Here is an 11,935-nt window from a genome sequence, read left to right as displayed (position 1 = left end):
GAGGGTCATCTCGAGACCGTTAGAAAAGACTGCAACTGGGGTTCCGAGGTTGTGTTACAAATTCCATCCCCCAAAGAGAGCGTCATCACCCATGTGAAGGGGTTTTTAAGTGTTTACACTTGTCCCTTCACATTGGGTCCGGTCGACCCGGTGATCATTGATTTTTGCAAAAGATATCAGGCCACCCTCGGTTCATTTCATCTATCTCTATGGCATATAGTAATCCTACTTTGCTTCTTCTCCATCAAAGCTGGGGGACTGGATTTTTTCCTAAATCACCTCATACGGTTGTATCGGCCTCAAATCTTTCGAGGATTAATCAGACTTCATCATCGGGCATCGAAGGCTTTGATGTCGAGCATCGATGAAGACAAGGATCGGGGTTGGATGGGGCATTATATTCGAGTGAGAACCCGTGACCTTATTCTGGAAGAGAAGATGTCGTTCCCCGATGAATGGAATTTCGATCGTAAGTGGTTCTCATAAGACGTTGCTTTTCGTATCCTTTCCCAATTTTTTCTGATGTCTCTTTCCGATATACAGCTTCCCATTGGATGCCACAAGCGGTGCCAGACCTCGAGGATTGGGTTCGGAAGTTAGCCTCGACTTCCTCTTATGCTGAATGCGCTTGGCGTGATTTGGCAAAAGGTAGATGAGAGGCCAAGAATCACGGTAAGGCTTTACTTCTCGTTTCCTTCGAAGTGTTCTTTGTGCTCCATTCGTTACCGATTTCCTTTCATGCAGGTGTAACAATGGACGCCTCTTTGAGGCCTTCGAGCGGTGAAGAAGGAACCAAGTCCCCGGTCCCGAAACCGGGAAAAGATAAGAAGCGAAGAGCTGCCTCTCGGTCAGAGGGCTCCAAGCCCAAAACTCGAAGGGTGAGGAGGAAGGTTATTGCTCTTCCAATTCACTCAGTCCAACGACTGAGAGAAGAAGAAGAAGAAGAAGCCGGTGCCTCGGCTTTGGTGATCTGATCTACTAGAGCTATCGAGGTCACCAAAGCTCCTGAGTCGATGGCGGCTGTACCGATCGGGGTTGGCCCCGGGATCCCGAGTCTTGATCGGAACGTCCCGAGTGATTCTCTTGGGGCTATGATAGTGGGTCATTTGCCTTCCCTTCCTACCTTTTCTGAGGAGGCATTAAAGGAAGCTCGAGAATTGAAGACCCCCGATATGGGCGGAGGCTCTAGTGTAGGGGATCCCTTTCGGGATTGCTTTACTAGAGTCGATGATGCTTTTGACATTGGGGACGCTTCTCTTCTAATAGAAGAGGCCCAACATTTCATTACTCGGGTAATGATTTTACTATACTTGGTTTCTTTGTTCTTTTCCAAACTTTACTCATGTTCTTTCCCTACTGTGCAGGCCATTAGTAGGTTTCGAGTCGACCTTAGCCAGTGTGAGGTCGAGCTTCAGAAGGTCTCGGGGGAGAGAGACGCCTTGCGGCTTCTTTGCAGCCAAAAGGACGAGGCTATAGAGGACCTCCAAGCGGATTTGGCTAAGGCTCGTGAAGAAGAGGCCGAACTTGATAAGCAGGTGAGCCTCGTTCTGTTAAAGTATGGGTTTGACTCGACTGTGGAAGTTAATCCTTTGTTGTCTCAGCTGCAGCAAAAGGTTGAAAAGATCGGGTCACTTCGAGAAGAAGTTGATCAAATCAAAGCTGAATGTAATCGGTGGAAGGAGACTATCGACCGCCTGGTTGCGGAAAAAGAGACCATTTTGACCAACTTATTATCGGTCGATGTTCAGATTCGAAACGCTAAGCAAAAGGGTTCGGCTCAAGCTAAGAGGATCGATGAGCTTGAAGTTCGGCTTGCTGAAGCCAAGGCGGAGATTGAGTCATCGAAAATCTTGGCGGATAAGTCCATTGCCGTGTATCGGGATGATGCCGAGGCTGCTCAGTTAGAGGCACAAGAGGCGTCGGATACTGCCAACACTCGAGCACATTGGATTGCCGAACTTGCTAAATGTAGGTCTCGGAGGGAGACCCTCGAGGAGATACACGCTCGAGGTTTCGACCTTACTAAAGAAATAAAAAGGGCTAAAGAGGTCGAAGCTGAAGCTGAAGCCTTGGCTTCTGATGTCGATGATGATGATGATGATGATGACGGTAGCAAGAGCAGATCCGAGGATGGGGAAGAGCCTGACAGAGAAGCAAACGCCCCTGAGGATTATCAGGAATCTTAGTTCATATTTTTTTACGTTTGTAATCAATCATGTAGAAATATTTGTATGTAGACAACTTGGCCGATTTGTGAAGACTTTATATGTGCCTTACAAATGTTTTCACAAGGATCTTAACAATTCAATCAAATTTGGATTTCATAGTCTCTATGATTGATTGTTCGAAGTGACGTAGCCCTTAGGCTTACTAGTTGAGTCAATGATTCAAACTTGAAGAAATATAATCCGTAGGCGTAATAGTCGAGTGAGTGCTTGCTTGAACTCAAAATGAAAGTAGCCCGTAGGCTTTAGTCGTCAAGTGAATGATTCGAACTCGAAGTAATGTAGCTTGTGGGCATAATGGTCGAGTGAGTGCTTGCTCGAACTCGAAATAAAGGTAGCCCGTAGGCTTTAGTCATCGAGTGAATGATTCGAACTCGAAGTAATGTAGCCCGTGGGCGTAATGGTCGAGTGAGTGCTTGCTCGAACTCGAAATAAAAGTAGCCTGTAGGCTTTAGTAGTCGAGTGAATAATTCGAACTCGAAGTAATGTAGCCTATGGGCATAATGGTCGAGTGAGTGCTTGCTCGAACTCAAAATGAAAGTAGCCCGTAGGCTTTAGTCGTCGAGTAAATGATTTGAACTCGAAGTAATATAGCCCATGGGCGTAATGGTCGAGTGAGTGCTTGCTCGAACTTGAAATGAAAGTAGCATGTAGGCTTTAGTCGTCGAGTGAATGATTCGAACTCAAAGTAATGTAGCTCGTGGGCGTAATGGTCGATTGAGTGCATGCTCGAACTCAAAATGAAAGTAGCCTGTAGGCTTTAGTCGTCTAGTGAATGATTTGAACTCGAAGTAATGTAACCCGTGGGCGTAATGATCGAGTTTATCTTAATTCTGATTGCATAATAAATCTCCAAATAGAGGAATTTTTCTTGGATATAAGTCGTTATACATGTGTTCATGTTTCGCATCTGGGTTCGGGCCAACTACATGAGCATGGTTCGTTTTGACCATTTTGGCTTTTACAACTTTTCCTACTGGAACCCCGTTGTTGCAAAATAACTTTCTTGTATCAGAACTTGATATATTTGAGGGCTAATGCCCCCCAGTATTCGAGGTCGATTGTACGGAGGCCTCAGATACTTTTTGTAAGTGCAGCACAATCATTGGTTGCCTCATTAAAAACCATGCCGAAAAACCCATTTGGGATAAAACCGGTATAAGGGAAAAAGAGTGCAATGCGTGATTTCAAGCGATGGGTCCATCTTAACTTGTTCGGGCTTCGGCAGGGGTCAGTTTTGAAATATAAATGAATATGGAAGGGTCGTACCTATCACGACCTAATAATGGGTGAATCGCAGCATACGACCCATGACATCCTGAAATCCTGGTGCAGATGTGAAGTCCACCGGAGCTGGCTCTGCCACAGGCACCTCACCCTGCTCCTCAATAAGGGGATTCTCTGCTGGATCCACTGGCGGCATAACTGGAACGGTCCTGGTACGTCCTCGCCCTCTACCACGACCTGGAGCCCTCTCTCGGCCTCTGCCTCGGCCTCTAGCAACTGGGGGAGTAGCTCTTCCCTGGTCTAGAATCTCATTAGAGCGTGTTCTCACCATATGTGAGAGAATAAGAGAAGAATATTTAGTACTACATCAATTGCACGATGGAATTTGAAGAAAGGTAGTTTCCTAACACCATATAGCCTCTCGAAGATAAGTACAGACGTCTCCGTACTGATCCGCAAGACTCTATTAGGTCTGCTCATAACTTGTGAGACCTACGTGAACCAAGTGCTCTGATACCATGTTGTCACGACCCAATTTCACCTATAGGTCATGATGGCACCCAACACTACAGCTAGGCAAGCCAACTAATAAGTCAAGCGTACATTGGTTAAACTTTTATTCCAAGAAAATAATAAAATACCAACTTCTACCAATGTGCGTGTGCCAAGACCCGGTGTCACAAGTGCATGAGCATCTAGTAGATTATACAAAACTCCAAATACTGTCTGAAATGAAATAGACAGAATATAAATATAAGAAGAGACACTGGTAGCTGCAGAACGGCTCAGAAAGGCAGCTCACCACTATGCCTCGGGATGACGTGGGTATGTGATGATAGGTCCTCCACTAGTACCTGTCTCAGATCCTGCACAAAAAGTGCAGCAAGTGTAGTATGAGTACGTAAACAACGTGTACCCAGTAAGTATCAAGCCTAATCTCGAAGTGGTAGAGACGAGATGGCCGACTTTGACACTCACTATGGGTCAATAATAATAACTGAAATAAAACTAGGATATTTAAATCAGCATGATTTACAGAATTTACAATAATTTATTTAATCAGCAGAAATAATCAAATTCCTTCAAATGTAACAATTCTCAATATACTAATTAAATTCTTTCAATTCAAATAATTTTCAATTTATCAATTAAACCTCATTTACAGGAGTAACAATTAAATCCTTAACAAGCAAGAATAATAATTCATTAAATTCCAAGGATTTTCCAACTTATTAATTAGCTTCACAAGCTGAAATAAATTATTAAATTATCGTATAATTATTATTATTAAGCACGATTTCTGCCGAGGACATACGACCCGATCCAGAGTGTCGTGTACACTGCGGAGGGACGTGCGGCGCGATCCATAGATGCATCTATCCTGCCGAGGCGTTCGGCCCGATCCACAAGAAAGGAGGACATTTTCTTATGTGCCTCCGGAAGGAGAGTGTATTTATTATAAGATGAATTTGGGAGGAGAACAATTTTTTTTAACAATTAATTGATTAAAACAGATAATCAAGCCTATGAGATTTCCATCCTTTAATATCTTTATCTAACAATTCACAATATATTCATATAGATATCAATTAATATAAATAAATCAAAGAATACAATTTACACAAGTAAGGCATGCTTTGAGTCCTAAACTACCCGGACTTAAGCATTAATAGTAGCTACGCACGGACTCTCGTCACCACGTGCGTACGTAGCCCCCCAAAATTAGCAATAATTATTTAATTTTAATCACCTATGAGGAAATTTCCCCCTCACAAGGTTAGAAAAGAGACTTACCTCGTCTTGCTCCAATTTAATCCACAATTTTGCCTTTTCCACGATTATCCAACTCTGCCTGGCTCGAATCTAGCCAAAATAATTCAATATAATCACTAACAATTATAGGAAATAGATTCTATAAGGAAATACTACATTTTTAATAAAAATCCCGAAATTAATTAAAAATTCGCCCGCGGGGCCCATATCTCGGAATTCGGTGAAAGTTATGAAATCCGATAACCCATTTAATTACGAGTCCAACCATACCAGTTTCACTCAAATCCGACTTCGAATCGATGCCGAAATCTCAAATTTTCGTTTCTATGAGATTTCTAAACATTTCCAAATCTCAAAACACTAATTGAATTGTGAAAAACAATGATACACTTGTATATGTAGACCAAACCCGAGTTAGAATCACTTACCCAAATGTTTTTCCCTTGAAAATCTGACAAACGTCGCCTCTGCTCAAGATCAAGTTCGTCAAAAATGGCAAATGGGACGAATGTCCTCTTTTTATAAAACTGCCCAGCAGCCTTCGGAACTAGTCCTCGAACTGGACCTCGATCGCGGCTTCGATCACAAGCTCGAGCCTGGACCTCGGTCATGGCCTCGATCAGGGCATCAAGGTTGGGCCTTCGATCATAGCCTCAGTCATGGCATCGAACTTGAGCCTTCGATTGTGACCCTCGATCTTGGGTCTCGATCCTGTCCCTTGAGCCTTGCCTTCGATCATGGCCCTCGAGCTGGACCTTCGATCATGCCCTCGAGCCTTGCCTTCAATCATGCCCTCGAGCCTTGCCTTCGATTGAGGCTTCGATAAAAAACCTCGTCCCTGACTTCGACTCAAGACTCGATCGTGGGCTCGATATCTGGGCTCGATACCTGGGCTCGATATCTGGCTCGATATCTAGGCTCGATCACAACCCAGAATGTCCAACAGAAAAGGAAAAATTGCAGCAGCTTTTTAAGTCCAAATTTTGTTTCGTTAACCATCCGAAACTCACCCGAGGCCCTCGAGACCTCAACCAAATATACCAACAAGTCCTAAAACATCATACGAACTTAGTCGAACATCTAAATCACATCAAACAATGCTAAAACCATGAATCATATCCCAATTCAAGCTTAACGAAACTAAGAGTTTTCAACTTCTACATTCAATGTCGGAACCTATCAAATCAACTCCGATTGACCTTAAATTTTACACACAAGTCATAAATTATATAACGGAGCTATGAAAATTTTCGGAACTGGATTTCGACTCCGGTATCAAAAAGTCAACTCATCGGTCAAACTTCCAAACTTAAATTCTTATTTTTAGCCATTTTAAGCCTAATTTAACTACGGACTTCCAAGTAAAATTCCGAACACGCTCCTAAGTCCACAACCACCATATGGAGTTGTTAGAATCATCAAAATTCTATTCCGGGATCGTTTTCACAAAAAGTTGACCGAAGTCAAACTTAGCACTTTAAGGCCAACTTAAGGAACCAAGTGTTCCGGTTTCACCTCAAACACTTCTAAATCCCGAACCAACCATCCCCGCAAGTCATAAATCATTACAAGCACCTACGGGAAGTTTTATTTTAGGGAACGGGGTTCTAAAAGTTAAAATGACCGGTTGGGTCATTACATTCTCCGTCTCTTAAACAAACGTTCGTCCTCGAACGGGTTTAGAATTGTACCTGAAGTTCTGAATAAATCTGGATATCTGCTCCGCATGTTTTCCTCGGCCTCCCAAGTCGCTTCCTCGACTGGTTGGCCTCTCCACTGGACTTTTACTGCAGAAATCTTCTTGGATCTCAACTGGCGAACCTGTTTATCAACAATGGCAATTGGCTCCTCTTCATAACCCAAGCTATTATCTAGCTGAACTGTGCTGAAGTCTAACACATGTGATAGGTCGGCATGATACTTCCGGAGCATAGATACGTGAAAAACCGGATGAACTCCCGATAGGCTGGGAGGCAATGCAAGCTCATAAGCAACCTCCCCAACTCGTTTCAACACCTCAAATGGGCCTATAAACCTTGGGCTCAACTTGCCCTTCTTCCCGAATCTCAAAATTCCCTTCATCGGCGAAACCTTCAAGAGAACTTTTTCACCTACCATAAATGATATATCACGCGCTTTCTGATCCGCGTAACTCTTTTGTCTGGACTGTGCTGTATGAAGTCGCTCCTGAATCAACTTTACCTTTTCCAAGGCATCCCTTACCAAATCAGTACCATATAACTTAGCCTCACCTGGCTCAAACCATCCGATAGGTGAACGACATCGCCGACCATATAAAGCCTCAAATGGAGCCATCTCGATGCTGGATTGGTAACTGTTATTATAAGCAAACTCGGCCAAAGGCAGGAAACGATCCCACTGACCTCCAAAGTCAATCACACATGCCCTGAGCATATCCTCCAAAATATGAATTGTCCTCTCTGACTGTCCATCGGTCTACGGATGAAAGGCTGTGTTGAGCTCTACATGGGTCCCCAACTCACTCTGTACTGCTCTCCAAAAATGTGAAGTAAACTGAGGGCCTCTATCTGATATGATGGAAATTGGCACACCGTGCAACCGAACTATCTCCTGAATATAAATCTGGGCCAACCTCTCTGAAGTATACGTAGTCACAACAGCAATAAAATGTGTCGACTTGGTCAACCTCTCAACAATCACCCAAACTGAATCAAACTTCCTCAAGGTCCGCGGCAACCCAACTACAAAATCCATAGTAATTCGTTCCCATTTCCACTCTGGTATGGTCATCTGCTGGAGTAGGCCACCTGGCCTCTGGTGCTCATATTTAACTTGCTGGCAATTTAGACACCGAGCTACATACTCAACTATGTCCTTTTTCATTCGTCACCACCAATAATGTTGCCTCAAGTCACGATACATCTTCGTAGCACCTGGATGAATAGAATATCGAGAACTGTGTGCCTCCTCTAGGATCTTTTTCCTCAGTTCATCCAAATTAGGAACACACAGACGATCCTGGAGTCGTAGAACACCATCTGCACCAATAGTGACTTCCTTGGAACCACCTCGTAGTACCGTTTCACGAAGAACCATCAAGTGTGGGTCAACATACTGGCGAGCCTTGATCTTCTCAAATAGTGAAGATTGGGCCACAACACATGCAAGAACTCAGTTGGGCTTTGAAATATCCAGCCTCACAAGTCTGTTAGCCAAGGACTGAATATCCGAGGCTAATGGCCTTTCCTCTACTGAAATGAAAGCCAAACTACCCATACTCTCCGCCTTTCTGCTCAAGGCATCTGTAACTACATTTGCTTTGCCTGGATGATGCAGGATAGTTATATCATAATCTTTTAGTAACTCCAGCCATTTGCGCTGTCTCAAATTTAGGTCTCTCTGCTTGAACAAATGCTGCAAACTGCGATGATCAGTGTAAACTTCACAAGACACCCCATAAAGATAATGCCTCCAAATCTTAAGAGCGTGAACAATCGCAGCTAACTCCAAATCATATACCGGATAATTCTTTTCGTGGGGCTTCAGCTAACGTGAAGCATATGCAATAACTTGCCCTTCCTGCATCAATACACAACCCAAGCCAACGCGCGAAGCGTCGCAATACACTGTATACATCCTTGAATCGGAAGGCAACACTAACACTGGTGTTGTAGTCAATGATGTCTTGAGCTTCTGAAATCTCACCTCACAATCATCGGACCATCGGAATGGAGCACCCTTATGGGTTAATTTGGTCAAAGGTGCTGCAATAGATGAAAAACCTTCCACGAACCGACGATAATAACCTGCCAAACCCAGAAAACTCCTGATCTCCATCGCCGAAGTGGGACGATGCCAATTCTGAACTGCCTCAATCTTTTTGGGATCAACTTTAATACCTTCGCCCGATACAATATGTCCCAAAAATGCTACAGACTCTAGCCAAAACTCATATTTAGAGAACTTAGCATATAGCTTTTGTTCCCGCAATGTCTGAAGCACTACTCTCATATGCTGCTCATGCTCCTCCTTACTACGTGAGTAGATCAAAATGTCATCAATGAAGACAATGATTAATGAGTCAATATATGGCCTGAATACCCTGTTCATCAGATCCATAAACGTTGCCGGGGCATTAGTTAAACCAAAAGACATTACCAGAAACTCATAATGACCATATCTAGTACGGAAAGCAGTCTTCGGAACATCCGAATCCTGAATCTTCAACTGATGGTACCCCGACCTCAAGTCAATCTTAGAGAATACCCTAGCACCCTGCAACTGGTCAAATAGATCATCAATACGCGGCAACGGGTACTTGTTCTTAATAGTGACTTTGTTCAATTGGCGATAATCAATACACATCCACATTGTTCCATCCTTCTTTTTCACAAATAATACTGGTGCACCCCAAGGCGATACACTCGGTCTGACAAACCCTTTGGCTAGTAACTCTTTAAGTTGTTCTTTCAATTCTTTCGGAGCCATGCGATACGGTGGGATAGATATAGGCTGGGTATCTTAAGCCAAGTCAATACAGAAATCAATATCACGATCAGGTAGCATACCTGGAAGATCTGACGAAAATACATCGGGGAACTCCCGAACTACAGGCACTGAATCAATAGCCGGAGTCTCTGCAGTAGTATCTCGAACATAGGCTAGATAAGCCAAACAACCCTTCTCAACCATGTGTTGAGCCTTTATAAAAGAAATAACTCGATTAAATGAACTAACAGGCGAACCCTTCCACTCCAGCTTAGGCAATGCTGGAATAGCCAAGGTAACAGTCTTGGCATGACAATCTAGAATAGCATGATATGGAGATAATCAGTCCATACCCAGAATAATTTCAAAATAGGTCATCTCAAGCAATAGGAGATCTGCTCTAGTTTCATAACCACAGAATGTAATAATACAGGACCGGTAGATCCAGTTCACAACAACAGAATCGCCCACAGGAGTGGACACATAAACAGGAGTACTCAAGGACTCACGAGAAACACCCAAGAATGGAGCAAATAGAGATGACACATATGAATACGTAGATCCTAGATCAAATAATACTGAGTCATCTTTTCCACAAATAGAAATAATACCTGTAATCACAGCATCTGAGGCCTCTGCATCTGGTCTAGCCAAAAAAGCATAGAACCGAGCTGGAGCGCCAACTGGCTGGCCTCCGCCTGGTTGACCTCCACCCCTAGGACGGCCCCTACCCACCTGTCCTCCACCTCTGTGTGGTCGGACTACTGGTGGAGCAACTGGTTCGGTAAACATAGGTTGTTGACCCTGCTGTACTGGTCTACCCTGAAGCCTGGGGCAAAACCTCTGCATGTGACTAGGATCCCCGCACTCGTAACAACTCTTCGGTGCGATGGGCTGCTGACTAAGTGTCTGTCCCTGGGGACCTGAATACCCACTAGGAGGACCCTGAATAGCTGGTGGGCGGTAAGAACTCTCTGGGATAGCACTGAGATAAGGTCGCACTGGAGCACTTCGAGGAGGTGGTGGTGCTAGATATGGGGGTCTGCTGGACTGTCCCCTCACGAACTGACCTCTGCCCCCGGACGGAGCACCTCTGAACTCTCCAGAGTACCTAAACCGCTTATCTCTCATAATCTGCTCTCGGCTTCGATGACGTACACCCTCAATCCTCCGGGCTATCTCAACAACTCATTCATAAGAAGTACCCATCTCAACCTCTCGAGCCATAGTGGCCTGAATACCAGTATGTAAACCGGCTACAAACCTTCACACTCTCTCCGCCTCAGAAAGGAGTATTATTAGTGCATGGCGAGATAATTCAGAAAACCTCACCTCATAATCAGTCACTGACATTTGACCCTGCTGGAGCTGCTCAAATTGAAATCGCAACTCTTCCCTCTAGGAGGGTGGAATATACCTGTCCAAGAAGATACGAGTGAACCTCTCCCAAGTCATGGGAGGAGCATCTGCTGGTCTGCCAAGAGCATAAGACTGCCACCATCTGCGGGCCCTACCCTCTAGCTGAAAAGTAGCAAAATCAACCCCATGGGATTCCAATATCCTCATGTTGTACAGTCTATCCTTGCAACAATCAATGAAATCCTGTGGATCCTCAGGTCGCTCACCCCCGAAGACAGGAGGATGTAGTCTAGTCCATCTGTCCAATAGTTTCTGAGGATCGGTGACTACAGCTGGCCTGGGCTCAGGTATAGCTGATGCCATTGGCTGGACTCCACCCACGGGTAGTGCACCCTGGGTCTGATATACAGTAGTTGCCTGTCCATGAGCCTGCGCGGTAGGGGTCTATGCTCCCCTGCCCTCCTGAGATGTGGCTGGGTCTGCCGGAAATAAACCGGCCTGAGTTATATTGTTCATGAATCGCAGTATACGACCCATGACATCCTGAAATCCCGGTGCAGATGTGAAATCCATCGGAGCTAGCTCTGCTACAGGCACCTCACCCTGCTCCTCAATAATGGGATTCTCTGCTGGATCCACTGGCGGCATAACTGGAACGGTCCTGGTACGTCCTCGCCCTCTACCACGACCTGGAGCCCTCTCTCGGCCTCTGCCTCGGCCTCTAGCAACTGGGGGAGTAGCTCTTCCCTGGTCTAGAATCTCATTAGAGCGTGTTCTCACCATATGTGAGAGAATAAGAGAAGAATATTTAGTACTACATCAATTGCACGATGGAATTTGAAGAAAGGTAGTTTCCTAACACCATATAGCCTCTCGAAGAT

The sequence above is a fragment of the Nicotiana tabacum genome, chromosome 13 (genome assembly GCF_000715075.1).
Source record: "Nicotiana tabacum cultivar K326 chromosome 13, ASM71507v2, whole genome shotgun sequence".
In the NCBI taxonomy this organism is placed as follows: Eukaryota; Viridiplantae; Streptophyta; class Magnoliopsida; order Solanales; family Solanaceae; genus Nicotiana; species Nicotiana tabacum.
Note: the sequence above shows the minus strand (reverse complement) of the source record.